The following is a 26,884-nucleotide window of genomic DNA, read 5'->3' on the forward strand; positions in this document are numbered from 1 at the left end:
CCTTGGCTACCAGACTCGGGTCCCTGAACACATTACATAACAACCTCATCTTCCCTGAAGAGCCCCCCAAGGCGCTCCACGCCCCACAGGATGATCTGCGGGGGCCTTCAAACACCTTCCCAGCTTGGCACTGCTTTTTCAACTTTCTTCCTCATCTTCCTTCCCAAGGTTGCAGGTCCATTTGCTATTTCTCCAGCACACTGCTGACTTTCACCCGTGTGAGACTCTCCCTGAGCTCCGAAGGCTCTGCACGGGGGCAGGCGTGTCGCACAACAGTGTGATTGTTCCTAATGCCACAGAACTCTACCATTAAGGACGGCAGCGAGGTGGTCTTCCACCGCACAGAATCATTCCACTGCCACCAGCGATGCGCCAGGGTTCCACCATGCTAGGTATATTTTACCACAACTCTTTTTAAAAGGTAGGGCAGAGCCGGACACGGTGGCACACGCCTGTAACCCCAGCAGCTCAGGAGGCTGAGGCAGGAGGATAGCGAGTTCAAAGCCAGCCTCCGAAACTTCAAGGAGCTAAGCCACTCAGTGAGACCCTGTCTCTAAATAAAATACAGAATAGGGCTGGGGATGTGGCTCAGTGGTTGAGTGCCCCTGAGCTGAACCCCCAGTACCCCCTAAAAAAGTAGGGGGAAATCCTGAAAACCACTAAAGATGAAAATGTATGTAACCGACTTAATTACCACGATACCAAGTGGTAATAAGTTCATTTAAGGGCGACTCAAAAGCACCCTCACATCCTTGAAAGCACCAAAACCCACTTGGCATATGCACCTGAGCCTGTGGCACGACTCTTTCTGAAATGACTCAAGAATCAGCACATCTTCTTAATTTTCTAAGTTCAGTGGGGTTACATAGACAGGAGGTGATGAGGGAACATGACCCCAAGGCCAGGCTAGCAGAGGCCACAGGCCTCCCACCCAGGCATCACACTGGGAAAAGGCCTCTGCCCAGACCCAGAGTCGAGACCCGGAAGCAGCCTTGTTCTAGCACACGATGGCACAGGAAGAAAGTGAGCACAACACCACGGAACCCGAAATACAGGCAGCCGCTCTGGAACTTTTCCAAAGTAGGGGGCTGGGGGCGTGGCTCCATGGTAGAGCGCCTGCCTAGCATGCATGAGGCCCTGGGTTCCATCCACAACACTGCAGGAAGAAAAATATAGGCAATGCAGACTCAGGTCCACAGAGCTTTTAGGAAAAGCCTCCTTACCCAAAGCCCCATCTCCACATGTACCCTTTACATTCTGCTCTGGAAAACCAACAGAAGAGGCCATGGCTTCCTTGTTCTTCCACCTACATTTGTGGATTCAACAGAATGATTCTGTTCCTAAGTGGATTATGTGGCCCAGAAAGAGGGACCACCACTCTTAGCCAGGGCAGTCCCCCGACAGGACACCTGGCAGCTGGGATGCTTCATACTTGTGACCTGTCTGTCCATTCACTCAGCAAATCCCCCTCTGGAGTGTGACTGGCCGACTCAGACAGAAGGTACCCAAGCAGCCCCAAGCCTGGGTGTGCGGGAAGGCCAACAGGCCCTGGCCTGAGGTCTTCTGCACTGTCCCCCAACCCATGCACAGCTCGATTGCTGTAGCACAGCCCCAGGTGCCAGAAAGACATGCAAAAAATGAGGAGAGCCACGGCAAACCAGACCCCAGGAAAGAAGGAGGAAGTTGTTGATTACACGTCAGGCTGAGCCCAGACAGACCCCAGACGCCCCAAGCACAGCAGGCCCTCTCCCAAGCACTCAGCTTGCGAAGTTAACCAAGCGTCACCAAATAGCCTTTGGCAGGAGTCGCAGCCAACACAAAAACAAATATTATATAAAGTTGAAGTAGACAGCCTGGGCAGAAAAAGCCCAGTTGACACTTCCAACGGTCCCCTTTGTGTTGCAGGTCACACACTTTGTGACCAAATCCCTCCCCTCCCCAGGCCTGTCCTCTTCAATCCCGCCCATGTGGCCCTGAGCTCCACTCATTACCCTTCCAAGTTGACCATCACTAAGAAGATTTCTCCCAGTCAAACGAACCTCGCATCTCATGCTCTACTGCAAATGCTCTTGACCTTTGGGGAGGTCAAAACCTTACTGAGAATCCCATCAAAGCCCTGACATTCTCCCCAGGAGCAAGCGTGATTGCAGGGAATTCACAGATGCCCTGAGCTGCCTGGGGTTACAAGCCTCGGTGGCCATCCCCATGCCCATCTCCTCCCATTTCCCTCCTGCACTGAATTTGAGAAAAGCTCAGTAACCAGCCTCCATTTGGAAGAATTATGTAACTCCAACAAATGTCAAGAATCCATAAGGACTCCTTCCAGAAGGCTAGCCATGACATAAGGTCTGCAGGAGAAGGTCACGTCCCTCATCTCAAGAGCTCTGGCCAGTCGGACTTGCAGCATCCCTGAAGGACGCGCCCTCCCGGCGACTGCCGCGCAGATGTACCAAAGTGACTTGCTGGGACTGCTGAGACTCAGTCTGTTACAATTGGCATCGGCTGCCACGGGCAAGTCATCAGAAGAACCTGACCTTGGCAAAGCACATTTTACACTTGAGCACAATTCACTGGGTGACACCCAGCGGGGCGCAGGGAGGCAGGAAGAGGGAGAAGGTGCTGGAGTGTGCTGCCTGGCGCTGCCCACCCCACAGCACTGCACAAGCCACCTCACCCACACACACAGACCCAACCCACGAAGCCAAATTCTCGAGCTGCTGCTGAGAATCCCATAAAAAGCAATGCTATTTCTAACCTCCCGCACCATGGAAAAATACACCCGCCACCAAGCAACCCAGAATCTCTGAAAGGTTTATTTTTATACTCTTTTCCCCACGCCCCCACCCCAACCTCCCCCACAAAAATTTAGGTGGAAAATTTGCTAGCTTTTTAGCAGCTTAACAATACTGTGCTAGGTTATCAACTGAAGAAGTTGCCAGCACACTGGAATTGAAAGCAGAATGTTCAAGGTGCTTTTCTGATAGGACTCTGCACACCTACTTGAGAAAATAATATAATCTAATAATAGGAAGACAGAAACCACCAAACAGACAGAGAAAATCCCCCCAGGTCCCAGACCATGGGGGAAGCAACAAAAGGAAGAAGTTTCTCTTCTGAAAGCCTGTCCCCGCTTGCTGACCCTCCTCCCTGCATTGCCCGTTGTCCTAGTCCAGCCCATAGATAGAGGCGACCCGCGCTCGTGACGCCCTTGCTGGGCTTCTGTTTTTCTCAATGCTACTCTGAACCTGAATCTGAAGGGTGAGCTGGGGCTCCAGACCTGACTCCCTGGTGCTGCACAGAGGAAGGACTCAGGCAGGGGCAGGAAGGGACAGGAAGGCACTGGAGATGAATGAGGACTGCAGGACCCAGAAACCTCCAGAAGCCAAGAGAGACCCTTGAACCAGGACTCCTGGCACTGGCAGCCATGGGGTCACCTCTCTGATGACAACCTGGAAGGACAGCAGAGGCTCCAACCCGCTTTGGTCCAGCTGCTCATGCAGACAGGACATCCTGGTGCAGCTCTGGAGGAACCTAACCTGAAGGCAGAGTTCACTCCCAGAGTTGGGAGCCCGGCCCCTGTGCCACGCCCAGCTGTTTCTGTTGGGTCACGTTTTTTCACAGTTAAGTCCATTTCAATGTCAAAGATGACTTTGTACCGACATCTGGTGAAAACAAGCATTAATTTATTTACCGGAGTAGAAAGCAGGAGCCCACATTTAAAGGTGATGAGCGCTTATCTCAGTTCTACTGTTCTTCTTTGATTTTACCCTAAAAGTTTTAAATTTAAGGCAAGAACAGGAGGATCGGGTCCTAGGGATACATGGCGGTGGAGAGGGTTGTCTGTTAACTGCTGAGGGTCACCCTACTGGGACCACGGATCCCACGCCGACTCCCTGTCCCACAGTCTATCAAGGACGTTGAAGGGAACCAAGACAGGTGGGATTCTCCCCACCTGCATCCTCTCGTCTGCTGAGAGCCAAGCAGATCCGAGACTGAGGTTCCATTCTCTCAAGAAGAGAAATGGGTGAAGAGAGGTCAGGAGCAACTCCCTGGCCTGCATCTCAGAGGCTACACCCCAGCACGCCTGGCACTTGGAAGACACCTGTGAAGTTCTTCAGGAATTCTCCCTGTGCTGATTGAGGACAGAGATTGCCACCTCTGTCTCTTTTCCCCTAATCCTCCCACCTACTATATACCAAAATGCTGAATTAGGCATCTACTAAATAATTCTTCAAGATAAATAACATCCTGTTAAAAGTCAAAAAAGTTGAGACTCAGAGCTAGAACCTGGTGTGCGTCACAAAGTGAATAAAATCCACGGGGCGAGAATTCAACCCAAATTCCATGGCTTGTGACTCCACTTTACAAATGCCACATGCCAAGGGGCAAGCCTTGAGCTCATCCAGGAGGCCCCAGTGATGAAGCACATTAACAGCACCCTACACATGCAGACCCACCCCCATTTCAAAGCCAAGTTCAAATGAATCCATGTACAGAAAGAGGGTCTGTGCAAAACGCAGACCTCCGTGGGCTTCCCAGACAGGCAGAGCACTGAGCCATAATGCCACCTGTCCACTGCATCAGCCCTTAGGAATGTCTCACGGCCCAGCTGTGAGCTGCTTAAGGGACCAAGCTTTACAAGTAACAGAGTGAATATAAATTCCGGGACAGTCAACTGTAAGGACCTATTTTAGAGGTGTGAAAGTTCTTACGACACCTCAGAATCTAAGTCTGTGCTTGAAAATTACCCGTGATGCGTGAAGCAGCATGCCGGTCTGCAGAGACAGCCTCGCTTCTCAGACCTCTGGGGGGGGGGGGGGGGAGGCGGGCAACACGGCTTTCCATCTAACCTGAAAGCCACACTCAGCAACTGCAAGTTGAGAAAAAGTTTTCCATTACCAGTTTTGAAAGTTGCTTAAAATAGCTGACAGAATGAGGTAATCCCATATAAGGAGGAAAATCAGATACTTATGTAATTTTCAAGAATTATTTCTACTTTTGCCAAAGTTTTGCAAATCAAGTTGGGCAGCCCTTCGGGGCATAGGCCAGTGGGTGCATTAGGAGAGTTGGTGAACAGCGACTTGGGGCAGCTTTAGCTTGGGGTGGGTAAATTCAAGGGGGCTGTATTTGGAATGAAGAATGCAAACAGAGCTGCACCCCCAGTTTGTAGGCCCTGGTGGGGTCGAGCAGTCACCTCCCACTCTAAGCTGGTGGTAGGTGCCGAGTTACAGAAGAAACCTAGTGCAACTCACCAGCTCTCACGGGGCAGCAAAGATGGGAATTCTCAAGCCTCATGCTGCTCCTTTAGGATCTCAGGGGCCAGATGAACCATTCATCAGTCCCTGAACACCCAGGAGATGAATGAAGGCTTATCATGCCCCCTGTGAGTCCCGGTGCCTTGCACTCCACATTTTCAGACCTCTGATAGTGAAACTCACAGGAACCCTCAAGGCAGCAGTAGACAGACAGGAACCCACTGCACTCAATCAGCCAATGGCCCACTGTGCAACGCATGCTCTTAAGCACCTGCCATGCCAGGAAGGATCCAAGTTGTGAAAAGCCCCTTTAAATTCAAGGGTCCAAGTTGTGAAAAGCCCCTTTAAATTCAAGCACCTGTGTGCCTTGGTGAAGAAGCACCCTAAACCCCCTCCCCAGTCCCCAACCGTCATCTATTGCCAATAGCAGCCATAGATAGAAAGGTCTGGGTGTGCTGAGCCCCTCCAAACACACCTCCATCCATGTCCTTCATTTGACAAGTTCCCTGGAGCTCCCTGCTGTGGACACTGTCCTTCAGCACAATGCAGTGGGTGCGGGGGACAGGGGACGGGGCTGGGGGTCCACTGGACCTTAGAAAGTTTCCATTCTATCAAGGAATTTGCCACAAGCAATGAGCATACCACCTGGCACATTAAAAATTTAGGGAAAAAAAAATTACATCTTGTATTTCACAGAACTTCCTCCTTTCCTCAAGATTCTCAAGTGCGTCCCCAACTGAGGTTCCCTGCTATCAAGTGAAGCCTGACAATCAGGCAGGACAAGACTCACTAAAGCCACTTCAGAGTTGACAAAATAGAGGCACAGGGAAGGGAGGGGGGCATGCCTAAGGGGAAAAGCGGACGGTGGGCAGGTGGGCAGGCTAGAGGATGGGGACACTCCTGGCAGCCTCCAGCACCTCCCCTGGCTGTCCCCCAAGGGGGCTGGCTCTGAATGGGGCTTGGGCCTGAGGATATCAGAGGTGACTCAAACACATATGTGTCATCTAAGCTTCTGCTGAAGACACCCCAAGTCCCAGCCACTTAGCCCCCCCCCCCCACACACACAAAGTGGCATATACACACACGGACTCACAAACATAAAACCAAATGCAATAACTCAGGAAGGGACCATCTCAGAATGGCTGGTGTTTGACAGTCTTTGTGACAACGAAGAGCCGGAAGCCCCACTCACCTTTACCACTTCGAGCAGACAGGTATCAGTCCTTGGAAACGGTCCAGCAGAGGCGGCGGCGGCGGCGTGAGGTGGCAGGTGCAGAGCTTGTGCTACAGAAAGGAAAAGAAGGGCCGTCAGGGTACCAGTCCTTCCTTTCCCCTGGAACATCCACCCCCCAGACACACCAGCTTCCAGAAAATGTCTGAGGGCTGTCAAAACAAAAGGCGCAAATATCAAAATAAAGCAAATAAAAATGTGAAGATAAGCAGCAAGTGTTAAAGGGAAGGTAGAGGGGATCTCAGCAGAACCTCTGGAGCAGGGAACACGACCGGCCCGCCCCACCTCCGACCTGCAGGGAGCAAGACCAGCTGCTCCGGTTCCTCCCTGAAATCCCGGCCTGCTTCTGTGCCCTCCTGAAGCTCTGGCCTCTCCGCCCGCCCTCTGTCCCGTCAGTGATACATCCTCCACTGGGTGTTGCAGATTTTGTCCAGGCCACACAACCCATCGCCAGCCCCCTCGCCCCAAAATGGTGAGCTGACTCTACGCACACAAGGCCTCAGAGGCTGAGCACGGTGCCTCCTCAGGAGACCTCCACGCACCTTTCAAAGCAGCTTCGGGAAAACTCGGTAAAGCTCTGCCTTCGATACCACAAGTGCCTCTCGGCACCCAGCCTGCCAGTGGGTCGGATGCTCCTGTCCAAGGCTGAATGAGCCGCCATCTGTCTAGCTCATGTGCCGTGCCCCCTCCAGGAGACTTGTCCCTCAAAGCACAGTGCTGCCATATGTCACTCCTGAGTGATCCGCCAATGCTAAGGCATCTAGATAAAAAAAATGACTGCACCTAGCTCGAGGGCCCCGTGAGAATCCCGCAGAGGCCCACCCCAACACCTGAGCCAGTGCCTCCCTGTGTCTGTTCAACTCCCCCTGTCACTACTGTGGGGACATCTCTTTTTTTCCCACATTTTTTTATTGATGCGTTTTGGTTGTATATAACTGAGGTGATTTGTGGTTACATATTCGAACCTGCACACAATGTAACAACATAATTGGGCCATTATTACTCCCCAGCACTTCTCCCTCTTTGCCCCCTTCCACCCCTTAATCCCTTTCCTCTACTGAGCTCTCTTTGATACCCATAAGACCCACTCCCAACCTTCTTTTGCTTTCTCCTCTCTGACTTTCTTGTATGAAAGAAAACTTGACTCCTTGACCTTCTGAGTTTGACTTACTTCCTTTATCATAACGGTCCCCAGTTCCATCTATTTTCCTGCAAATGACATAATTTCATTTTTCTTTACGACTGAATAAAACTCCATTGTATACACACACCACATTTTCTTTATCCATTCCTCTCTGATGGACACCTGAGTGGGTTCCACAGTTTGGCTATTGTGAGTTGGGATGCTATAAGCATGGGTATGCAGGTATCCCTGGAGCATGCTGACTCTAATTCTTTAAGATATAGACTGGGGAGTGGTCTAGCTGGGCCATATGGTGGTTCCAGGCCTGGCCTTCTGAAGAAACTCCATACTGATTTCCATGGTGGTTGTCCTAATCTACCATGTCCTAGTCCCACCAACAGTGAGTGTCAAAGTGTTCCTTTCTCCACATCCTCTCCAGCACATATTATTATCTGTATTCTTGATGGCTGCCATTCTGACTGGTGTGAGATGAAATCTCAGGGTAGTTTTGATTTGCATTTGCCAAATTGTTAATGATGTTGAACACTTTTTCGTATATTTGTTGGCCATCTGTATTTCTTCCTTTGAGGAGTTGGACGTTTCTTTCTCCTCTCCTTTCTTCTCTCCACTGAGAGAAGAAAACATGTACTTCTGATTCTCCAGAATTTAGGAACAGGGATCCCTCTCCTAAAGCTTTCTGGGATTCAAACGCTGCGATCTCTTGGGAACAGAAGTCAGTGAAATGACATGAGTGTCCTGGTTAGGGCAGAATCCCATGTGACTCCACAGTGGATGGTGCCCTTGTATAATTCCCTTCCCTTGAGCACTGGTAACTTGTTTCTCACCAACAAATGGCACAGGTGCCACTCCCTTGGTCAGGTGGCCCTGTGTAGGAATCCAGCTCAGTAACTACAGTGAGGTGCCCTTGCTGGTTCTGAAGAAGGGAGCTAACAAGACAGGGTCCTGTCTGTGAAGGGGCCACGTGGCAAGGAGAGCAGGGACCTCTGAGAGCTGAGAGCAGTCACCAGCTGACAGCCAGCAAGGAAACAGGGATCTCAGCCCCACAGGGACAAGCAACCTGACTGCCAATAATGTGAATAAGCTTGGGAATGGATCCTTCCCCACCCAAACCTCCAGATGAGAACACAGCCCCTGAGCTACGGACACTGTACGAGAATGAGCATTGTACCTGGCCTCCGGGTTCATGACAATTTGCTATGTAGCAATGTAAAATTACTAAATCTAGTTTAGTAGTCGATATGTGAAACATGTATCTCTTAAGTGCAAACATAACCAGCCCATCAGAATAGCCCTCGCTGGCTGCGGCATCAAAGGTAAAACTTCATTTTTCCCATTCCGTGTGAGCAAGAACTCATCACCTCATCCTGGCATCCCAAGACTTTGCAGAGCGAACCACTCATTGTTGTTTTTTTTTTAATGAGTCAAACTAAAAGCATTATGATCTGTGGATCTCCATACACTGTGATAAGGCCACAGCAACTGAATTGGTCCATCCTTCTAGCCAAGTTTGTACCCTCAAAGTCTATTTCAAAATAGCTCCTGCTCGAGCCCAGAGGCTGAAGGCACAGCTCCCCCTGGTCCCATCTCTTCATTCTACCTGGGAACCTGAGTCCGTGCTTAGAAATGTCACTCAGTAGTTACAACTTTGGCCAAATATCCTTGCTGCTTCTCTGGCATTTTAGCTATGTAACAGCTCAAGGTTAAAAACAAAAACTTCCCTAGAAAATCTGCAGAGCAAGAACTTGTGATTCCTTCTCAAATTTTCATTTGTATCAATAAGTCTTTCATTCTCAACCAAAATGAAAAAGTCCTGAGCAGGTCAAACAAACGGGTCCTAATTCTGACACTAATTCTGAAGCGACTTCCTGGCAATCTTTTTTTTTTTTTTTAATATATTTTATTTGTCAACAGACCTTTGTTTTGTTTATTTTTATGTGGTGCTGAGAATCAAACCCAGTGCCTTACACATGCTATGCAAATGCTCTACCACTGAGCTACAACCCCAGCCCTCCTGACAATCTTTTTTAAAAATTCTTTATTTTGTTTTTTATTATTAAGTTGGTGATTTTTAATTCTCTGAATTAAAATTTTTATCTAAGCTCTGTTTAAAATAAAAGTTGGAAGCCAGGTGTGGTGATGCACACCTGTAGCCCCAGCTTTTCATGAGGCTGAGGCAGGAAGATCCCCTGAACCAACAATTTCGAGACCAGCCTTAGCAACATAGTGATACCATGTATTAAAAATAATAATAGGGCTGGGGATGTGGCTCAAGTGGTAACGTGCTTGCCTGGCATGCGCAGGGCACTGGGTTCGATCCTCAGCACCACATACAAACAAAGATGTTGTGTCCAACAAAAACTAAAAAATAAATATTTAAAAATTCTCTCTCTCTAATAATAATAATAATAATCAAAGAAAAGTAGAATGTCTAAATAAAGTCAGTTTCTGTTACCCTCAAGAGATAAATTATTGCTTTTATTACAAAGAATACTGTGACTAAAGTTGTGTGTTAGATTTTGAAAAGGCTGATTTTAATAACAGGCATACTTTTAAATATTCAAATTAGTTAAATTAGAAGGTACAAAATAAAAACTTCATTCATTACATTGTCATATTCCCCCAAAATCCATATTCAGGAACTTATTCTACATGCCCATTCCTTCACCAATCACTTAGTAAACATGAACATTATCTCCAAGGTTTATCCCTTATCCTCTGCTTCTCAGACAGAAGGATTCTCACACCCAAGCCAAGAAAAACTACAAACAGCCGTCCCGGAATTCGAGGCAGAGAACTTCAACAAACTCACCTCTTCCTCCCGGCATAACCTGCACTCCCTCAGGCCCATCTCTAGCTGTGGAAAACAGCCAGTGGCCCACAGCTCAGAATCCTCCTGGACGGGGTGAGGCAGGGAACTGGAGCCCACGCAGCAGAAGAAGCCGGCCCAGGCAGAGAATCAGCCCCAGGTCACAGCGCGACCTGACACCCCACAGCTTCTTTCCCCCTGTTCCAGCAACAGTGGGTCTTCTCCACAGTCTCACATAACACAGCTCAACGCAAAGTCCAGCAAGGGCTTCAAACCACAGCCTGGGTGTGAATGTCACACCTTCACTTGGGACATGAGGGCAGCAGAACTGTACACTCAGAGACAGTGGAGCACCAGGTCAGCCCAGCCGCTCACAGAGAGAGCTGGCTGCATTCTCCTGTCATACCCTGCTGCTGCTGCAAGCATCTCAGGAATCTACAAGTGCCTTCCAAAGTGATAAGGGCAGCCTCCAGGTTCTGACCAGGTCCCCAACCCAACCATCTCTTGAATGACATCTCCCTGGCATGTTGGGACCCGTGAGCTCGTGTGAAGCAGGGCAACCCGAGGGAGTGGGGGTGCTCCTGAACATGAGCAGGCCATGGGTGCGGGAGGGCAGAGGACACAAGCACCAAAAGGACGGGAGCCACGTAGGTCACTTATCTATCCAGAGGTGCCAGGCAAGTGCTCTGCCACTGAGCTATTATTCTTCATCCTCGCAACGTTCTCACTTCCTCTTGAGGGTAAATGAAGAATTTGTTCCTGAGAAGGGTTAAGAGGAAGCTGGCTGCAGACTTCCTTCCTTTCTCTGCACGGGGACACTCTCCAGCTGGGGACGGGCCTGTGAAGCAGGGCCATGGAAAACACACGCCAGGCGGAGGGACAGGACCCGGGGCCGCTCCGTGGAAATTGTAACTTGGGATAGGAAGACAACAGGCCGTTTCCAGAACGTTGAGTGTTACAGAAGGAGATTTCCAAGGAAAAACCATTCTCGCTCGATGGTATTATTTCAGGATGGCTGGAGGTGGGCCTGTGTCCCCCTCAGACACAGCAACACCTGCTGTTCCCATCAGGGACATTGCACCTGCGCTCAGGAGAGGCACAGGTGCATTATATAGTCACTCCCCCTGTACAGCCACAGGCTTTGTTCTGATGCGCTGGTCGTATCCCGGTGGCCAGCACTCCCGCATGACGTCTTCTCCCACTGGCCGCGTGGCTTCAGAACCAGCTGATACTGATCATGGGGGGTCTTCTCTGGGGCCCCGAGGTCCCAGCACCAAGCTCTGTCACATGCACAGAGTCCAACCTCAGTGGAGTGCCAGCGGCCAAGGTGGCCAGAGCCACCTGACAACAGGAAGTAGACTGGTAGCTTCCTGGAGAGCCCAGGCCTGCTCTGCAAGGCCACCCCAACCCAGGGACCAAGGAGGCCACAGCTCCAGCTGCCCAGCCCACCACGGCCTCGAGTCTGGTCACCTGTTTCCCAGCCAACCTTGGCGGCCATTCTACCGAGGCACCTGGGGCTCAAGGGACACACCTGGCAGACGCAGCCCAGCCAGGAGGAACCAGAGGACACAGGGCCAGACGCCTCCTGTCAACTGTGTGGCTTAGATCAAGTTTTCTTGTCCCAAAATAGAAATAAAGGGCCTCTTCAAAGCAGACGCAAGGGTGAAACCTCCCGTGGTGCCCACTGGGAGGGAACACAGCATGGAGGCCGCTCGGGCAAAGCATTTCCTCCGCTCAGAGGCCTGGCGCTAGGCCTTTGCCAGCAGACAGGGAAGAGGCTGGACTCTCTCGAGAGCTGGCATCTTCCGGGGGCTTCTGGCCCAGCTCAGGAAGCGCAGACTCCGCCTGGCTCCCACACACTTCCTAGTCCACAGAGCTGGACTGTCAGCATGGAGTGGGGGCAGAAATGGAGGCTCCAGCAGCCTCCAACCAAGGTCTGTCAATCAGGGAAAAGCCGTGCATCTGCGTAAAGCCAAAAGGCCTCCTGCCCTCCTGCGCATTTGGCTTGAGCACTTCATAGGTCTCCTGTTTTCTGGGTTTTAAAAAATATTCTGGTCATCCCCCTCAACATTGCCATAGCAGCGGTTCCCAGAAGAGCAGCTTCAGAAGAAAACTCAAGGCACAAGACCCCAGCTTTCTCACATCTTATCACCTCTCATCTTCAGACACTCAGCAAAAGTCCCATCCACTGGGCTGAGGAAGGAAGACACAGGGAAGTCAGAGGTGAAGAAGGGTCATGGCTTAGTCACACAGAGAGGTCAAGACGTTGGCCTCTGCCTCAGGCCCAGGTGATAATAATAATGTAAACAATTATAATAATAAGGTAACACTCATTTAGCAAAGGCCCACCCTGGCACTTTACATATCAGCTCAGCTGATGCTCACAGCAGCCCCGTGGGGATGTTGTTATCCTCAGCTTACAAACGAGAAAACCAGAGTCCAGAGAATTGAGGTAGCTTGCCCAGGTCACACGGCTATTAAGAGGCATGGCTGGGACTTGAACCCTGTTCCACCCTATAGTCAGATCTGCACAGCAATCAAAACAAATAGTTACAATAAGTAAAGCATAAATGAGATAGCAAATATGAATGTGCTTAGTTCTTGGGAATTACTATCATTATTATTCTATTGACCTCTTAAAATTTTGCATTGAATATAGGCCCAGCTTTCAACAGAGAGCCGTTTCCATGTGCTGAATTCCCTGGAACCATGATACTTGGTCATTCTCCGTTGAATTATGTGGACTGTGACATGTTTTGGTTTTTTGTTTTGTTTTGGTCTTGGTTTTGGTTTGCTATGAGAATTGAACCAAAGGGCACTTAATAACTGAGCCACATCCCCATCCCTTTTTATTACTGAGGCTGGTCTTGAACTTGTCATCCTCCTGCCACAGCCTTCTGAGTTGCTGGGATTATGGGTATGTACCACCACACCCAGCTAGACTCTGTAAGTCCTCCTGGACCCTTTGTACTTTCAAACATCTTTTGTACAACATACACATGCGTATTATAAATACACAAATAGAGATCCATCGTACACATAGGGTTATGATATTTAAATACACACATAGAGAGATCCCAGGTATAACTTTTTAAGATTCTGAAAACAATACTCAGCCTTACTGTCTGAAATACATCCAATCTTTTATTGCAAATGACTTTTCTAATGTTGGTTTTGACCTACAAAGATGATTTGGGAACTAGTGAGTTTGGACCTGCATAGAAGAGCAAGCTCCAGCTACCAATAAAACTTCCCGGATGTCCTAAAGGGTGATCCTTTCCAGCACAGCCTGCAGGACTCAGGAACCAACCGGAAAGCACAGAGGAGCTCAGTGTTCTCTGCTGGAGCCAAACGGAGCCCGCCCCGTCTGTACTATCTGTGCATGGACTTTGCAAATAAAGCCTGGAATCCAATATTCTGAAATAACTTAATGAAAACACATTCGACTGCTAAAGTGTCTTTGACTTGGCTTTCATTGCTTCGATACCCTTATAAACGGTCGTTCCAACAGGTCTGGCACAAGCATGGCTTTGCACTCCAGAGTAGGCTGGCTGCATTCTGTAGGTCAGCCATGAGCCCTGAGCTCACAGGCTCCCAGGATATGGGGGGCCCTGCAGCATCCCACAACAAAGCGCTAGGCAGCCCTGACTCCTCTGCAGTCCAAGGCACCTATCCAACTCCCCTACAAGTGTGGTTCAAATCTGACCAAGGTGACATCTATCAGATGTTAACGGAGATGTTCTTGGACAGAACCAGTCACCTAGGAGAAGAAGAAGATGGAGAGGACACCAACTTTGAAAGCAGCAGGCCTGGTGCAGGAACCAAACCTGAGCAAGCGTGAACCGCCAACAGCCGGGCCCTTGGGAGAAACTCGGACACCAACAATTCAGATGGATGAAAAGGCATGTTAACACGCAGGGCATGGGTGGGACACAACAAGGCCTCAGAAACCGTCATTTCTACCACCTCGTTAGGGCCCAAGGACAGGGTGCGACATCCACATACAGACTGTCACTGCTGCACAAGTGGACGGCTGGGTCATAGGTTTTTTTAAAAAAATTACCAAGCCCCTCTTCATTCCGCCCCCTCTTACCAGACTCCCCAGCATCTTCTCCATGAGGCCATCAGAATAATAACTCTTGGGAGCCCTGCCCGTCTCAGAGGCCAGTGTTAACCAGCTATGGCCTGGGCGAGCTGCTCGACCTACTGGGGGCTCCTAAGGGTAAAACTAAACTCCCAGGAAAGACAGGCCCTGCTCTAAGATAGCTTTCTCTTACTCGAAACCACTCCTCCTTTCCTCATTCTTGTGGGTTTCATTAAACCAAGAAGCCCAGGACACTGTAAACGGATTTGCTAGTTTCCATACTTGCTGCCAAATTTCCACTTCTGCAAAGCCAATTCAAGAGAGAGAGAGAGAGAGAGAGAGAGAGAGAGAGAAGCAAATCTTCTAGTTCTCCACATGGTGCAATTTATTCAGAACTTGGGGTAAAAAGTTGGAAGGCAAGAAATCAATTGTGGGCAAATAATGTCAAGGTCAATCTACTGTCTTTAGTTTTCAAGTGACTATTTGTCTCAGAATCACTTCCTCTTCCAACTTCTGGAAAGTTTTTTTTTTTTAAGGTAGACACTGCCAAACAATGGCCTTGTTAAAAGCCAAAGTTTGGTTATTTTAAGGTAATAGTTTTACTATCTTTCAGCTGAAAGAGTTCTCATGAAAATCCATCCAAACCACTAACTTTGTTAAGAATTTTTACGGGTTGACAATATGATACCGCATACTTCCAGACGTTTGAGGGTTCTATTTTGTGCATTGCTGTGGCTTTTAAGAGAGAAGTTCAATCTGAAGTCAGTGGCAGAGGTGAGGGACAGGAAAGGCGAAGGGGGAGACACTGCAGTGACTCAGGAGAGCAACACTCCACTAACAGGAAGGAGGCGTCAGCCGCTGAGCACTAGGTGGAAGAGTTATCTGGAAAGCACAAAACATTTTGTATCTGCTGACTCATTAAAATAGCTCCCTTTCTACGTGCCTTCAGGAGTCAGCTCAGGGATGCACTCAAACACCAATAAGTACTGTGATTTCAGATCCTGAGATAAATTCAGCCCTCCAGGAGCCAGAATCCAAGCAGCTGAGAAATTCAAACAACTGGAATTTTTGTGAGAAGCAAAACTACAACCACACAAGGTGACTGGCCAGCTCCCTAAAGACAAGGGCACTGCTCAAAAGCACAAGAGTATAATTTTTAAATACAAAAAAGATAAAGGCTGGGGTTGTGGCTCAGCGGTAGAGTGCTCGCCTAGCACATGCGAGGCCCTGGATTCCATCCTCGGCACCACATAAAAAATTAATAAATAAAAACAAAAGTATTATGTACAACTAAAAGAAATAAATATTTTTTAAAAAATGGCACAAGAATGCGTTGGTCTCCCACATGACCGTAAACCAACACTCAGAAGGGACAGTGGGTGATGCAACTGCATCCATTCTCATCACATGGAAGTTTCTACCAAAGATCCTCAAAAGCTGCTGGACAAAGCGAGTTCCTGGTCAATCCACCTGAACGAAGCTTCTACCTGTGGCTTAAACCTTCCAGAAAGGCAGAAGATGCGAATGAACCAGTGTAGCTGAGCTACACGTGCCATCCACAGAGAACCTTGTCCATCTCAGAGTTCAGGGGCCAAAAGCCTGGGGCTGAGCAAAAACAGCCAGCCAGTCTCAGGCCTGCGAACACTGCACAGGTTACTAGAAAGCAAATCAGCATACGGGCTCTGCCCCTGGAAAACCTCACAGTCCTGATAAAACTATCCTCCTTTTCAAATTCCACCACAGCATGTGACAGGTGAATCTGGTGCAGGTGGGGTTTAAAATAAATAGGATGGACCACCCTTCCAGTGACTGCTAACACTAAAGGCCTGGATGTGTGTGTGTGTGTGCGCGCGCGCACACACACACACACACAAGCAACCCTGGAGATTGTAATAGAGTTTTCAGACATCCCAAACATTTCTCTTATAAGTTAAAAGAGCATGGCAAAAAAATAAAGTTCACGCATGGCTGCCTAGAGAAAATGTTTCTAGTGGAATTAATTATTTGGTCCTTGCAAGCAAAAACACATTTTGCAAACATGCCTGCTAATTTTTCAGAATGGCAGCATGAAAATATTTATGCCAGCCTCCCCCTTGCCACCGCTACCTTACCAAAACCCAGGCCAGAACTCAGAGAATGTTACTACCCCAAGAGATGCCATGTGAAATCAGACCTATGGTTCAGTTCACATAAAAGGTTTCTAATCTCGGGCTGGGGTGGTGGTTCAGTAGTGGAGAGCTTGCGTCACATGTGTGAGGCACTGGGTTCGATCCTCAGTACCACACAAAAATAAATAAACAGGATAAAGATATTGTGTTCATCTATAACTAAAAATTTTTTTAAAAAATGATTTCTAATCTCAATAGAACATGAAAAATGCAACACTTAGTATCACTCACAATCCCATCCATTTCGGTCTATGGGTTAGTGATTTGCCACCAAAGCTAGGGTGGGGGCAGGGCTCCAGGGGTCTGCCAGGAGCTTGGCCTGGACTGCAGGACCTCAGGGCTGGGCCAGGCAGGGCCAGCGATGCTGGGCTCACTCTGAAGCAGTTTCTCTCTCCTCCAGGTGAAATCTATTACAAGCTGCTGTCAAATATGAAAGCCATTTTGGCAGCTGTCCTTCAATCTAAGATGATCATTTCACCAATTAAAAAAAAAAAATGACACTTTCAGCCACACCCACTCCAAGCCCAGAACTTCAGAAAGCAGCCTCCAGAGACTGCTGGAATCCTCCCACCTCTAGACACAGGAGTATCAGGCCAGAAAGAAGAGAAAAGCCACGGGTCTGTCACCTTCCTATCTGTCGCATGCATTTGTCCCCAAGGCTGATGGGCTTACGTCATGTGGAGCTGGGCTCCAGGCTGTGTGTGCAGGACAAGGAGCACACTCCCTGACCTGGAGGAGCTCTGGGCACCCCGGACACCCTGATAGCTGGGAAGCAGAGATCTATGAAAACTATTTGCAGCAAAATGGTCTTCTGCATTTCTGGGTCCAAAGGGAAAAGTAGGGAGGAGACCCAAATAAGTCTTTGTTTGAAAAGTCCGGGCAAGTGCTACCCTTTGTCTCAGCTACAGAGCAACTAAGTCCAAGGACCCCGCACTGCTCTTGGTCACACTCATCCCGCCAGGCAGCCCGGCACCGTCTTTGCTCCTCTGTGTCAGAATCTTCCAGGGGGGAGGGGGGGTTGGAAGGGTCAGGACTCTGCATCGGAACCAACTCCTGGAATAATTCCTAAAACACACCGACTGGAGCTCTAAACCCGGATCAGACAGACCTACGTGGGAAGCAGAGACGGTTTTCAGAGCTGGAGGAGAAAAGGGGCCCCATTCATGGGACAGCGAAGATCCTCCAGAGACAGGAAGGAGGTTCCACAAGGCCTAAGCTCTGGACAACGGAGCTGAAGCTGACGGGCCACCCCTGCGGGAGATGACTTCAGCAGCCCTGACCAGTCGCCAAGCCAGCAGCCCTGCTGCAAGTGAGTGGCGAGTCCTTAGGCACACCCCCACAGGGGAGAGGAAGCCACCTCCCCTCTCTGTGAGTCAGTGCAGATGAATTTATTTAATTGCTCTAGAAAAATGGAGGGATGTGCATGCAGGCTCCTGGTGCCATGGAAGAGTTCATTTCTGTTACACACTTCAACAAAGGACAAGGAGCCCAGAAAGTGTCCATCTCAGCCAACGGGGGTTTGCCACCCATCCAAGGAGGCCATGCTCCAGGCAGGGGACCCGGCAGTATGAGGTCACTGGGAAGCTGCAGATCATTGGAGGTCAGAAAAACGGAGAAAATGGGGGGCCAGAGGGAGAGGGGACAGGAGACAGGGAGCCTGGCTGGGCCACACAGACAGGCCCAGCCTTCACCTTCTAAAGCCAGAGGGATGGGCCAGCCTTGCAGGTGAGGCGCTAAGGTGGTTCTCAGGGAGGGTCCTGGACCAGGAGCATGAGCATCCTCTGTGATCTTGAGGAACATGCAAACAGGCTTAGCTCCACACCTGCCCATCAGAGCAGTGGCCCGTGGAGCAGCCCGTGCGTGGGCCATCCTGACCCACACTCAGGTTTGCACCAGGAAAGCGGGGCAGACCTGCAAGAGGGAAGAGAAAAAGCACAGTCAAGGCAGAGAGATGGCCGAGGACGTCCAAGCGAAGAATGTGAAGAACCTCAGGCAGCAGCTGTGGGGACAGGGAAAGGAGTGGTGTGAAAAAATACACAGCAGGTAAAACCCCAGGAGTTGGCGAAGTGGAGATCTGAGAGCCGGGCGGGGTCCAAATGGGTCCAGCTTCATGGCTTGGGCAACTTGCCCTTAAATTAGGTAAAAGATCTAAGAGCTCTTACGTAAGTCACAGATCGATTCACCAGTGCCTGCCTCAACCTTAAAACACTCAGTCTGTTCCTAAGCCAACTCCGAACCTTCCAGATTCAGAAGATTGCATTTTAAATGCTTTTATGAAACGTCACGGCTGTGAGATACGCCCGTGCGCTTTCTCAGACACAGTCCTCAACCACTCTTCTCGGCAGTGCATCTAGAAAAGCTTTATGAACAGAAATCAATCGGGATTCAAAATCTGGGAAGAATAGGAAGGTTAAAGAAAAATTACTTCTCACGATCCAAAGCGCAGCCATTTGCTGGGGAAAGTATAAACAATGCTTCAGCACTCAGAAGGATTCCAAAAAGAAAGGAAGCACAGTACAGCGACTAATGTAAAACACATGTCGATGGCTGTGCTGCCCAACAACGCTGTTTACCAGGGTTACCGGGCTCAGGATATCTATGGAAAAAAAAAGGCCAATACTTAATTAGCTGTGCTCACAAAGGGATGCTGTACACTGAACCATGGCAGATTCTTCACAAAGCATGCACTCTGGCTCTGTTTTTGTACTTATCATTAACTACAGGTGTGTCTGACGTTCTGGACAAGCAGCCCACTCTGAGGATGTGACTCAGGGGAACTGGGAAGCACCCCATGTGCAGCTCATGTTTTGATGGCCAGTAACATCGAGCTCTGCCCAGCAGGGCTGCATCCTGGAAGGTCCCCCGCTAGGCCACGCAGAAGCATTAACAGTCACCTTCATCCCTCCTGCCTTTGAAATCGCATCAAGCAGCTCACAGCAACCCAGGTTCTGGAGAGGAAGAGCAGGACCTGACTGCGGCAGGGGACAGGGGGCAGCACACATGCTTCCCTGAGCCTGTCTGCACCTGAAATCCTTGAACAGACTCAGGGGTTCCACTATAATTTCCCCCCAAAATTCTAAAGTCAGGCTGACTGTACCTCATTAAAGAAAATTAGCACAGGAGAAGCTGAAATGTGGCTATTGCCCAATAAGGACCTGCACTCAGCCGGGTGATATAGCTGGACAGTCCTGGGTCCAAGAACTGACCCCCAACTTATGACCATAACCAACACTTAGGCTGGCCACCTGTGTTTCAAGCACGTGGTGTTATTGGTTCTTTCCATCTTTATAAGAGGTGTGTGAGGTGGTGATACTATGACCAACATCTTCCTTTTACAGGTGTGGAAATAAGGCCCAGGGTGTTTGACGAAGCATCCAAGATGACATAGCTGGTAAGGGGCAGAACTGGGACTTGGCCTGGGACACAGCGGCCCAGAGGCGAAGGCTCTCCTACTGTTCTCCTCCAGAGAGATGTGGCCTGGTGGGGCTTGGTCTCCATCTGCAGCCCTGGCTGTTCTCATCCAGCACTCGGAAGGCTGGCCCGCACACTCAGCCCCGTGTACGAGGGCGCTGCCACGCCCCAGGTCCCATCTCCTCACACTGTCTCTGCTCGCAGGCCCTGCAACCACCACTCTCGCCCTCTTGGGCGTGTTGCAGGTACTTAGTCCAGGCCTGGAGTGACACCTGTGGCCAGGCAAGCCCTGCCTGTTGGGCAGTCTTCAACACAGATGTCTCTATAAACCTCGGAGCTTCTCCAGGATAGAAGTTCTGCCCCTTCCAAGAATAGTGGCTCTTTCTCACCATGAGGCTGAGTGGCCAAGTGGGCTCATCACCAGTTTGGTGGATCTAATCGGCACAGATGGGCCCTGGCTTTGGAGTTTAGGAAGACCTCACCTATTGAAGACTAACGCTGTTTCCACTTCAGAACTTTCAACTTGACAGTGGCGCAAAAGCCATATGGATTCAAATTTTGAATTCTGATCTTTTCCCAGACTAGGAACACGTGGTCTGATCCCTTCCACCACCCTCAGGGTGCCCCAAAATCACAGGGGAAACAACTAGCACCCTCTGCCCCGTGCTGCTAAGGCGCGTGTGTTCGATGTGTTTTCAACCCACACTATTTCTACCTGACAGTGGGCTCGTGGGGACATTGCTCAACATGGATATATGGTGTCCACCCCAGACAGCAGAGGGGCAGAGGCAGGGCCGCCGGAATCTCTGAACGTCTGGGGTTGGAAATACAAAACGCAACAGCAAAGACGCTTAGCCCACCACCAGTTGAACTGAACTGGGGTTTGTACGGACATTTGCTGAAAGCGGCTCCATCCCAGGCAGGTACCTTGCCGAGCAGTCCCTCAGAATTATCTTTCTGACAACGAAAGAGACTTGGAACACGTGAAAAATGGTTCATCGGGAACCAGGAATCAAGGTCTTTGGCTCAGAAACCACATTCTTTCTTGGTAAACAAGATGAAGAAAATCCATCATCTAGCAAGGAGAATATCGAGAACTCCGTAGTCTATTTTTCCACCACTAAATGGAATGTCAGGCGGGGGGGGGGGGTGTCCTGCTCCTCACAGAGCCAAGCTGGGGTGCCACGGTTGCTCAGCCTACCAGCACTCATCTCTTGTTAACACCCATTGCGCTGGGAGTCAGTCCTGGTTGCTGAGTTCTGGAGGTACCTCCTGCCACTATACGAACACAGGGATGAGAGGGACTGTCATGTGCCAGGGGAGGAGTGGGGGAAGCCACCTGGACCCCTCAACATGGAAGGAGGGGTTCGGATGGTCATGTATAAAGCCCTCCTGAGTACCCAGGACTGCGCCAGGGCATCAGGTATCTGTCTACCCAGCTAAATCGTGGCCAGGGACGGTCCTAGGGAGGCACGTTTCAGCTGTGTCAAGCAAGGTTTCTAGCAGCTTCTCTGCTCTCAAGATGGGCTGACTTCAGCAGCAACAAGCTCCTCCTCCCTCAGGAGGTGCCATCCAGGGCTGCAGGGTTCCGGACAGTCAAGAATGGACTGATATGAATGCCTATGAGACAGAAGGTCAAAATAAACAAGGAAGGTTCTAGAAAGACAGACATCTGCAAGGAAGAAAGGAATGGTAGGAGAAAAAATAGCAACAGCAGAAAATAAAGCAACATGAAAAAGGAAATAATTGGCTGAATCAGAGAAATGTTATGTTTTAGAATCCTGTCATTTCCTACCAGTGGTTCTGAGCCCCCATTCACCCCAAATACGAGCAAATTTTGCCAAGTTCATGTAAAATCACTACTACTCAGCTATTTGTCAAAACAGATTAGAGAAAGATTTGCAAAGCTCTCTCATACACATAAGTTATTTATGACAGTACATGAAAGAAAATCTTCCACAGTCAGGTTCTCAGACAAAGAGACCTGAGGGACTTCGACAGAGCTGCTGCAAAGCCGAGAAGGGGCAGGGTCACCCACGTCCAGGAGATGGCACTCGGGGTGGGTGGAAAGAAGCACATGGCACCAAGAGGGCATTCCCAACGCCTTGGCGCGTGGGCTGCTTGCCTGCCATGAAAATGTAGAGTTCACAGCAGTGACCTTCAGTAAAAACCCCCCACGAGCTCTCAGGAAATGCTCCGAAAAATAAATAAGAGTCATCTCTATTGGAAGCAACTGAGCTGTGATGACTGCCTACTACAATGAAAAAAATAAAATAAAATACACACACATACACACACACACACACACACACACACACACACACATATATTTGATGGTGCTGGGGATGGAACCCAGGGCCTCTCGCAAGCTAGGCACGCACTCTACCGCTGAGCCACATCCCCAGCTCCTACCCTGTGAAATTTCCACTCAATGCCTCCCAAGAAATCTTGAGGGATTCTGTTACATCCACTCTAAGGAGAGGGAACTAAAACCCAAAGGTACAGACTGAGGAGAAAGTCAGAGTGCAAGAGAGCAACTGTGCCAAGAAGAGGCTTCTCCAAACCCATACAGGCTCCTGTCTCCTTCCTGGTGGCTTCTAGGGGCCAGTGAACACCAGGTTTGCACACCACACACCAAGCAAGGCTCCCCATCAAACATCCAGCGCAGCATGGCGGTCTGTCCCTTCTCAAAGAAGCCACAGGGTGGCTGCGAAAAACGACACTGTCAAGAGAGTGACCCGTGAGTCGTGTGCATAGGACAGATAGATACATAGAAGGAAACAGGTCAGAGAAAAATCTGGAAACGGGCTAAAGAAAACTGGAAAAATGAATCGAAACCGTACAATGACGCACGACATACGACACTGTCCCACTTAGTGCAAATGTAGGATGTCTTAGTGTTAACATTCATTTTACCTTGCCAGGCACGGTGGTGCACGCCTGTAACCCCGGTGACTTGGGAGGCTGAGGCAGGAGGATGGTGAGTGCAAAGCCAGCCTCAGCAACTTAGTGAGGTACTGAAGAACTCAATGAGACCTTGTCTCTAAATAAAATATAAAAAGGGCTGGGGACATGGCTCAGTGTTTAAAAGCCAGTGACCAAAAATCAGTCAGAGATAAGGAGGTACCAAGAACTATACTGTCCCCTTCGGTCGGAAGTGCTTTGAGGCTGGCCAGGAGGGCAAGCATGGCCAGCACCAGCATGTTCCAGGAACATCCTGGCATCCAACCTGTGCACAAGATGGCCAGCTACACCCCTGACCCGGGTCTGCCACCACCCTGGGCAGTGACAGCACCTGACCCTTAATGATTAAAACTATGAGGCCCCTCTAGAGGTCGTTTTCTCTGGAAACTTTCATAGAGGGTGAAGGATAGCTGTCTCAGCCTCATTTTTGCTCTGTCTCAGTGGAACGTCATCACTTATCTAGCTTAGGAAAAGTGAATCTATGCCACGGGAGATCACCACTGCCTGAATGCTGAGCTAGCAAGAAACATTAGCAGCCCAAACACCAAGGAACAAACTGACCAACCGCAAATGCCTGTACGTCACAGTCACATCTCAAAAGCTTGATAGGACCTGGTGAAAGAACAGAAGGCAGTTCCTTAAGGGACTCTCCAGCTCACACTTGATAGCTTATTCCACTCCCTGAACCTCCCTCTAGTCATTTCTAAACATTTGTTCAAGGAAATTTGAATTTTGAAATCATGAGAGCAAAATGTAAGTAAGTAGCCAATTTGGTGACCATGAAAGATCTTCAGTGAAATGATACCTGGTTATGGGCACTTCCAAACATTGCTCCTTATCAGTAGATTTTGCTTAAATGCTAACCAAAAAAAAAAAAAAAAAAGTTTCATAAACTTCACTGATTAAGACTGATCAGGAGTTTAAAAAAGAAAACTCCAACCATCCCTTAGCCACGTGCTTGTTCATTGTCAAGCAAACAATCTGGGAGCAAAGGGGGTAGCAGGGCTGCTGGTGGGAAGAGGTTCCTGCCTGCTGCAGAACTCAGCAATCTTCAGCCATTTGTCTTGGTTGGGGGAAAAAATAGATTTGGGAGAAGGAAGTTTCTTTTCTGAACAGTAGGTAAAAAGGAACAGAAGCTGAGGCTGAGAATGAGACGCCTTTCAACCTCCGTCTGGCCGCTGTCTGTTCCCTGACCTTTACCCATCATCGTCCACCTACCACCACTGCTGCTGTTGCAGCCCGGGGCTTCCCACCGCGGCCAAGTGGACATTCAGGACTAGGTGAGCCTTGGCTGTGGCTGTGCTGGGCACAGCAGGGTGTCTGATAGCATCCTGGACCTAGACACCAGGGGCAGCTCCTGCCTTCCAGTCGTGACAACCAAAAGTGCCCCCAGACCTCCAGCGATGTCCCCTGAGAGGTAAAACCGCCCCTCCTTGAGAATTGCTGCCGTAAAGCAGCCTGAACAATCCGTGATCATTAATTTTTCACAGTCCAAGTCCACAGGCTGCACGTCCGACCCCAGATGTGATGACCACAGGGCACAGGTCTGCCAGGAGCGCACGGCAAGGGGACCGGGCAGCTGGGGCAGGTGGGGAGGCGACCCACAGCTCGGGTCCACTCACAGCATCCCCCTGAGGCTGCAGACATCATAAAAGAACAAAAAGACTGGCACTGCAGTCCTCTCTCGTGCCATCCCAGGAACAGTGAAATATCAAACTTGCGCCTCATAATGAAGCTCATTAAAAGGGAGACGACTTCCAAACCACAGCTTTCCCACAGGAAGCAGGCCATTTTCACCCTTTAACAATCGGGCCAGCAGCACATGGGCAGGGACCCTCCAGCCGCAGCACGAGGACGTGCACACACACACACACACCCTCCCAGACGCCGAGCGGCAGCACATTCTAACTGGAAATGATTTGTGACAGCTCATAAACAGCCCTGGATGCAAACCATTGTCAAAGGAGGTATTAACAAATTTGCACTTCTCCGGTTCCCACACAGGCAATTTTCTCATCACTCTGACAAGAGAAATGTTTAAGGAAAAGGCAACAAACAGTTCTGAGATCTTTGGGCAATGTTTTCCAAATAAGTGCACGCTTCCATCAAACAGCGACTCTGTCTCCGCAACGTGATTCTCCCTACCCTGCACGTGCACCTGCTCCTCTGCTCCTCGGAGCCCAGCCACCTGGGCTTCCCCTCCACTCACCTCACCCCTGCTTGGGACCCTCCCAGAGAAGGGGAGAGGCTCTGATTCCATGCCAGCACACACACCCGCTTGCCTGGGGTCTCGTTTTCAAAGGGCTCTCTGAAAAAGCATGGATGGGGTGCCACACCACAGGAGATGCCACAGGTTGACTTGTAACTCAACCCAAGCATCCAGCGCTGTTCACACCTGCTGATGTTCATCGGATTTAAACCCAGCTACCCTAGTAAAATGCTGAACCCAAGGCGAGAAGTCTTCAGAACCATGCTGACCCAGTATTTCTCAAACTCTAAAATGCACTCAAATCCCCTGGTGATCTTGATAAAAGGTGGGTTTTGATCAGGGGTCAGACCTGGGCTTAGACTACATTTCCAATCTGTGCTCCAGCTGATCTGTGATCCCAGGAGGGGCACTTGGATAATAGAGCTGGGAAAAGGAACCCTAATTTTTTTTTTTAGATAGAAGGACTTGCTATGTTGCACAGGCTGGCCCACACTCCTAGGCTCAGGAGATTTTCCCAGCACAGCCTCCGGAGCAGTTGGGACTATACCCAGTTTAGGGACCTTAACTTAAAAGAAAAGCAATTTCTACTCCCAACATGGAGAGGAGACATCTCAAATACCAAGAGGATGTTTTTAGAGAAGGGAACCAAATTTGGATCCATGCAAACTTCCCACTGCATCCAGGGCAGTTCATGGATCTGTGTTCTATCAACATATATAATGTCTGTTCTAACTTTCAGTAGATAGTGCATTCAAACCTTGTGTGAGCCGGACACAGTGATGCATGCCTGTAATCCCAGTGTTTTGGGAGAACCGAGGCAGGAGGATCCCAAATTCAAAATCAGCCTTGGCAATTTAATAAGACCCTGGCTCAAAATTAAAATGGGCTATGGATGCAGTTCAGTGGTAAGGTGCCCCTGTGTTCAATCCCCAGGACAAAAAAAAAAAAAAAAAAAAAAGAAAGAAAGAAAGAAATCTTTTATGTACACAGCACCCTTTCCCTTGGGGAATCAAAGTGCTTTAGATACAATCTTTCTTGAAAAGGAATTCATTTGATTTCTGGACAACCATTAATACTTCTGATGTCCTAAATAAGTGATACATTGTTTTCTAAAAGGTTAGCAGGCACAAGGGTGAGACAGGAACAAGATGACAATGATGGAAGAAAGGCCAGAATAATACTGATACTAGGAAGAAATTCTCTCCCTACAACAAAGACAATGATCAAAGCTGCTGCCTCCCTAACCTTCCCCTCTCTGATAAAATCCAATAGCACCAGGTGCTGGGGCAGAAACCTGAACACATCCTCATCTTCCAGGGCCCACCTCTCACCCTCCCGCTCCTCCTTCCAGCTTTAGCACCCTGACCTAAAACCGCAGCAGCCCCACGGCATCCCCCACTCCTCCCCACACCCCTACCCTGCGGGCTGTTCCCCAGAGACCCTTCCCCTCCTGAAACCTCAGGCAAGACATGGCTCTGCCCCAAGCCTGGAGGGCCACCCATTCCACTCCTACTGGGCCTCCCATTCCACTCCTGCTGGGCCCTACAGGACCTCACACACCTGCACACACTCACGCATGCACACCAGTCCACACCTGGCCTCTGGTCCCCTG

General features: G+C 49.6%; 1 protein-coding gene across 6 annotated transcripts in view; it reads right to left on the reverse strand.

Annotated features, from left to right (window-relative positions):
* The window catches only part of LDLRAD4 (low density lipoprotein receptor class A domain containing 4), a 378,801-nt gene that overhangs the window by 318,459 nt on the left and 33,458 nt on the right, over positions 1-26,884 (reverse strand). For 4 of the 6 annotated variants that reach the window (XM_081262907.1, XM_081262903.1, XM_081262905.1 and 1 more), the window contains exon 2: positions 6,448-6,539. The exons of 1 other annotated variant lie outside the window; for it this stretch is intronic. The gene's annotated coding sequence lies outside the window, so the exon portion shown is untranslated. Of the gene's footprint in view, positions 1-6,447; positions 6,540-7,028; positions 7,169-26,884 lie in introns of those variants that run through there. One more of the 6 variants, XM_081262906.1, reaches the window with a different exon arrangement.

This window comes from Spermophilus citellus (genome assembly GCF_964194105.1).
Source record: "Spermophilus citellus genome assembly, chromosome: 12".
In the NCBI taxonomy this organism is placed as follows: domain Eukaryota; kingdom Metazoa; phylum Chordata; class Mammalia; order Rodentia; family Sciuridae; genus Spermophilus; species Spermophilus citellus.